Source organism: Myotis brandtii, unplaced genomic scaffold (assembly GCF_000412655.1).
Source record: "Myotis brandtii unplaced genomic scaffold, ASM41265v1 scaffold4, whole genome shotgun sequence".
NCBI lineage: Eukaryota > Metazoa > Chordata > Mammalia > Chiroptera > Vespertilionidae > Myotis > Myotis brandtii.
In genome coordinates, this window is record NW_005365371.1 from 6,693,758 (window position 1) to 6,700,675 (window position 6,918).

Below are 6,918 nucleotides of genomic sequence, written 5' to 3' on the forward strand. Positions count from 1 at the left end.
GTCCTGCCTATTCCACCTTCTGAGTTGCCCTCACATCCTGATTTCCTACTCCAGAGCCTGCTGTCCCCGCCAGGGCACCGTGGCCTCTGCAGCCCCCCTCCCCCCACCATCCCGCTCCTCCCAGGTCTGCCCACTTCCATTCTCATCTCCTCTGATTTCGTTGCCCCGGTGGTGGAGCCAGGGTGATCTTTCTAAACTGCAAATCAGCCTAAAACCCTTGGGTGGCTCCTGCATGATTCGAAGATAAATCAGTGTTCACTTCCGCAGCACATCTACTAAACTGGGAATGATACAGAGTAAAAGCCTACAAAGTGTATATGAAATTCTAGAAAAGGCAAAAGCATAGTGATAGAAAGCGGATCAGTCTTTGCCGCAAGAGGAGGGAATTGGTTCCAAAGGGGCAGGAGGAAACTTTTGGGGGTGATGGAAATGTTCTCTGTCTCAATTGTGGTAATAATTACATGAGTGTATGCATTTGTCCAAACCCATCAAACTGTACACTTGAAATGGATGGATGTTCTATGTAAATTATAGCTCATAAAAACTGATATAAAATATATATAAAAAATAAAGATACAATCAAAATCCTTAACCCAGTTGCTGAGGTCTGGCATGATCTCAGGGCCCTGCTTTCCTGCCCAGACCCCTCTCCAGCCACTTCCTCCCCCTCCCTCTCTGAGACCTGGCCATGCTACACTCTACTCCCTTCTTCAAATGTGCCATGTTCATAACTGACAAATCTGTGACTTTTTCTCAGAAACCTCCCGCTACCCCCACCACTTTAGCCTCTGCTCAACCTCCGGGTCTCAGCTGAAACGTCCCTCTGGCAGGAAAACCTGCCTCGTTCCTCAAGCTGGATGGAGAGCCTTCTTGTGGGGTGCTCCAGCCCTGTGCTTTCAGGTGACCCACCATTTGTGCTCATTATCTGTTTGCTTCTCTCCAACAACCTCCAAGCTCTGTGAAGGCAAGGACCTCACCGACAGTATTGTTTGCTCTTGCATTTCCAGCTCCTAGAATGGCTCCTGGCACATAGTAGATGCTCCGTAAAACTTGCTGAATGAATGAGTAAAAATGCTCATCAAATCAGAAGACCTCTTGAAGGGCATGGAGACTCAACCCTCCCTGTACAAGTAATGAAACGTACCTCACAGAAGGCCAATAGCATGCTGGTTCATATGGTAAATTAGTGGCAGGCCAGAAAGGACACACGGGTCTCCTGACCCAGCCCAGGGGTCCGTCCAGCAAACTACACTGCCTTTCACTTCACATCTGCCACAGCTTTCTCACTGAAAGGTGTATTAATTGAATTCCTTGCAAAAGGTCCTCGGCCTTTTGATCAATATAAGCAATTTCTCCAGCTGAGCAGCCTACTGGTATAAATGGGAACATCTAACAGTCTTCATCACATCAGTGACTAGAAACAATTTAAGGAACACTCCTGAAAGTTGATGTTAACATTCTAGGAGTTGCTGGGGACAGTTCATTTGACAGATAGGAGTGATTGTTCTGTAGCCAGAAAAACCTGGGTTTGTATTCTGTCTGTCATTTATTAGCTATATAATTTTGGGCTATTTACTGAACCTCCCTGTTTCTTACTTTTTTCATCTATAAAATGGGGATACTAACAATACTGACCTAATAATTGCTAATAACAAGTGAGACGCTAATAATAATGGGAGATAATGTTTATTCAGTGCTAGATATTATACTAAGTGCTTTCTATCTTATATCTCAATCTCTGGACAACCTACTATTCTTATCCCCACATTATAGATGGAAAAAAGTGTGACACAAAAAGTTCCAGTGAATTGCCCAAGGCCACACGTCAGTAAGTGGGAAAGCCAGGATTGGTGCATTCCACCGCACTCTACTTCCTGTGCGGCCCAGTGCCTGGTCATGCTCCATCCACATCACCCAGCATGAGTAGAGGCACCACCAGAAGCCACAGAAGAAACTGCATTTGGTCAAGGGCTTGGTTTGTCGTAGGTGCTCAATAAATGTAGCTTATAGGACTATTATTAGGCTGAAGAGTCTGTGCTGGGGAATTGTTTTCTACTCTTCCTACCCTTTCTTTAAAAGAGATCCAGGAATCCTTGTGGGGAAATCCGATCAGCAGGAAGCATTCCTGTGGAGCCACGGAAGGCGCTCTGGCCGTGGCGAGCCAGTTCCCAGCGGGCAGGAGTTCTGGCCTTGGCTGCTTCCACTCAGGGAGCTGCCAAGTCAACATGTGCCAGGCCCCAGATGGTTTCATCTCTTTCCAGGCCTGAGGCTAAGTCATGTGCACACAAGCCAGATTGGGTATCAGGTCAAAATACCCACGGGGCAGCCGGGGAGCCCCTGGAGGACTGCAGAAGCCCCAGCGGGCCGCTATTGCCCTGGGACTGGGCCTGGATGGCAACTGGAGGACACACCCTGGTGGCCTCCTGCCCCTCCCAGGTGAGCCATGCCCCAGAGGGGACGTTCCTTCTGCATCCTTCCTCTAGGGCAGTGGTTCTCAATCTTCTGGCCCTTTAAATACAGTTCTTCATGTTGTGACCCAACCATAAAATTATTTTCATCGCTACTTCATAACTGTAATGTTTCTACTGTTATGAATCGTAATGTAAATATCTGATATGGAGGATGGTCTTAGGCGACCCATGTGAAAGGGTCGTTTGACCGCCAAAGGGGTCTCGACCCACAGGTTGAGAACTGCTGCTCTAGGGCAAGCCTGTCACCACACATCTTTTGTTTGCCTTGCTGCCTGGTTAGCAAAGGAAGGTGCCAGCCAGCCAGGTCCAGCTTCACAGGAACACCAGCTCTTGGCATAGTGGGGATCACTGAACCCCAGAGATGGAAGAGTGTTTGCCTCTAGATCTCCTATAAGGGTCGGTGTTTCAGTATTGAGGTTGGGACCCTGGCCTCTGGAGGCATCCTCCCCAGGTGTGGGTCCAGGGTCTGCCACATATCAGCTCTGTGATCTTGGACATGTTTCTTAACTTCTCTGTGCCTCCATTTCCTTATCTGTACTAATGGGAGTAATAAGGGTACCTAGTTAATAGAGTTCTGTGAGTATTACATGAGAGAACCCATGTAAAGCATTTAGAATGGTGCTTAGGTCATAGCAATTGTCCGGTAATTGTCAACTACTTATTCTTCTTCTTATAACCCGCTCACCCAGTGCAGGAATCCTCACTGGGACTAACTGTGCAGTTAGCATCTACTTGACCACTTCCAGTGGCAGGAAGCTCATTGCCTTCCAAGGCTGCTCTACTGTTGCCAGACAACTCTGATTGTTGGGTGTTCCTTCCTTCCCTATGTAGCAATTAAAGAGCGCATGTACGAAGCCTGCATATACCGGAATGAAAGGTACCCAAGATACAGTCAATGAAAATGATCAAGTTGCAGAGCAATACATGTATAAAAAAATAGGATTTGCCCTGCTCTGCCCTGAAACAGCTCAGTGACTGATAACAGATACTGACCCGTGTGTCTGGGTGATTGGCTTCTGGAAGGAACCAGAGGTACTGCCCTGTCGTGGTGGTTTTAGGCAGCAGGGCAGGCTGACAGGTCGTAGAGAGGAGTTTAGGTGGGAGGTTCCTGCTGATCACATCACATGGCTGCCTGCTAATTCGGTCTCAGATATTTGGTCAGGCCCAGAGCTTGACCAAAGGAACATTATTGGTCTCAAGAAGTGGTTCAGAACATTTTTTAAATGAAGCTCAGAATTGATGGGAATTCCCGTATCTATCATTTTAAAAATTCCCTAAACGCTCAAGAGTTGGCCAAGCATCTCTTACACAAAACAGAAAGCAGGGAAATCAGGGCAATCCCAAACCACCCTCTCTTTCAGGACACTCCCCGAGCCTCCCTGTGTGCCTCCTGTCATCCTGGGACCTGGCCCAGACCCACCCACTGCACCTGCCACCCACCCGGGGAATCAGATTTCTTCTCTGCCACCACCACACCTGGGGAGGCTGGGAGGAGTATTATGTAACTACTCCATTAGCATAGAGAGAATGCCACCTTGTCTGTTAGTTTCACTTCTGTTAGTTTCTGTGGGTCAATGGAAGTCAGCAGACCTGGGCCACGAGACTATGCAAAGCTTCCTCATATTCACTATTTTATTCAATGTTACAGTAGACCTATGTTGTGGGCCTATTTGATCCCTGTTCTACAGTAAGGACACTGAGGCGAGGACAGGGAGGGAACTTGCCTAATCTGTGCTGAGTCCCCGGTGCAGAGACCGGGTTACCCCTGCTCTCCCAGCTCCTCTCTGCATGTTCTCCCGGGTCCCACTGCCCCCTGAGTGTCTTCCTCATTTCCTCTGGCCTCTGTTCCTGAGCCAGTTCTGCTACCTCCTTCCAATATCTACCGTCCTTCGATACCAATAAGAGGAGTCTTATTTTAGGAGGAGGAGGGTAAAAGAAAAGCACGACAGAGCAGAAAGCGATGGGAAGCCCGGCGAGCAGCAGCAGCAAATACAAACATGAGGTTTGTTCATCCTCTGAAAGCCCCGGATTATCGAAGCCGCTTCTGAGGGTCTGACTGAGAGTAAAGCGAAGGTCCTCCTGACGGCGGTGAGCTGGTCACTGGGCCCACGGCTTAACCGAGGCCGGCTAATGAGGCTGCACAGTGCGGGATGAAAGGGAGGACAAAGGGCTGGTCAGGCCTGCTCTGGGCCCGCGTGCTCCTGCCAGGCCCACACAGGGCTTTAGAGCCTTAAGCTGCACTTTGAAGAAGGGCAGGGATGCAGCCAGATTAAGGAGGCAAAGTCATGGCCACCACGACCAGGGCAGCCTCACACAGCAGCAGCATTTGTAAGAAATACAGAGAGAGAGAGAGAGAGAGAGAGAGAGAGAGAGAGAGAGAGAGAGACTGTAGACAGTCCCTGTGCCTACACTGTGCCCGTAAGTGTGAGGCCAGGCTGGCCTCAGCATCCCCCCTGCTAGCCGGGGCTCTATCCTGCGATCTCCACCTGTGGTTACCCTGGCGGGTGCCACTGCTCAATGTGGGCAGGAGGCCATGTGGGGATGTGGCTTCAGCCGGCACCAAGGACTGAGGATAACATCTTACACTGTGCAGAGGAGACCCCAGTGGGACTGTGTCTCCCCTAAAGCATGTCACTGTGGCTGCAGCCCTGGGTAAGCCTGTGAATGGGAAAAGCATTTACCCCACAGGCTACACTTCCTAACCGAAAGCACCCGCACAGTGGACTCGCTGGGTCTGAGGTGGGGGACCGGGACCTTCTGGGGATAAACTCCTGGGCTGGGAAGGCAAGAGGGTTACAACTGCTCTACTTCTAAGCAGGGTTTCTTCCGGAGCCTTCATGTTTGAATCTGTAGAACAAGGGGCTGTAGGAACTTTCCATTTCCCTCAGCCCTGCTCTCCTGTGACCCTGCAAACTCCATGCCTTGGTTTCCCAAAGGCCTGTGTCCCTGGATGCAATATTCCCCAGGGGACACACACGAGATTTTATCCCAGAGAGAGGCCTCTCTTACGGGGGGTTCCCAGCATCCAAACCAAAAAAGTATTCCATTTTTCTGACAATCTAATTCTGCTTCACTCAGTTACCTGGTTAACATAAACATTTGCATAAGAGATCCTACATCTTTCCTTTAATTCAGCCAAAGTGTTGCCTGGAGCATCCCAGAGATTTCGCAGGGTCTGAAAGGGCCCATGTAGGTCCCGGTGCCAGATTTCTCCCTGTTTGCCAGATTCTAGCAGCGGAGGGACATCTTCTTGTTGTTGCTGTTTATAAACTTTTAAACATACTTGAGACGATGCATATATAAGCATATGTACACCCATACATGTTTGTTCAACCATGTGTTCTGTGCCCTCACACAGGCCCTGCGCTGGGTGCTGGGGTGCCAGTCTCTGGGGGAAGCCAACAGGACAGCAAGTTGAGAATGCCCTTGAGGTTGGCAGCATGAGCGTGGGCCTGCCCCGTGCCTTGGTCCTTTGGGCGTTTGGGATCACGTGTGAACACAGGAGACAGAGGCTGGAAATAGGAAACTCACACCCTGTTCACAGAGCCTCGGGCAGGTCACAGAGACCAGGGGAGTGTCCCCTCCCACTGACCCTCTGACCCCTCCCTCGCCGGTCCCATCACGTGCAGTTCCCCGGGGACCCCATTGTCTGTACAGATGAGCTGGGCTTCATTTGGGAAACCTGTCCCTGGGAATGGAAAGGGAGATTTCAACCGTGGAGTTGGACTTTTGTGTTAATACAACTGTGTTTTGTTTGGAGGCTTTGTCTTTTTTTCAAATAACACCACACAGAGAACCCTAAGAAAGTCCCCGGCCTGCGACAGACAGGCACAGTCATTTCCTTTTATCCCATCAGCGGGGGTCGGGTGGTAGTGGTGGTGGTGGTGGGGTAAGAGAAAGAAAAGAAAGGGAAGAAAGAAGAAAGAACCCCACCCCCACCCCCAGCCCTTCCCATGTCCTTCCCACTAGCCACGTGGGTTTGCACAATTAAATCTCAATAGCTCCTTCCCAGGCTTTGTGGGGCCTTGACTGCCCCATGAGGACCATCACTCCAGCGGCTCAGAGAGACTTTCCTCTCCAGAGGGTCCCCGCCCCACGGCTATTTCCTGCGCACCTACAGCCTGACTCCTCTCACCGAGGGAAGCCCATAGGCATGCTGCAGCCCCGGCTCCAGCTGGGAGAAGTGCCCGTCCGTGGAGAATGCAGGCGAAGCCGACTGGCGTCACTGGCCTTTTATGTGGCTGCAAAGGGAGTTCGCCTGGAGTGTTAGGTTGGTTTATAGCAGCAGCAAGGAAATGGTTTATTTGGTTTTTCTTTTCCGTTAAGGATCCATCCGGGATCATGTGCATTCAAAATCATCTAGTATTTTCTGTTTTAAAAAATCCAAAACTTTTGCCTGGCCTTGGTGGCTCAGTGATTGAGCATCAACCTATGAACCAGGAGGTCA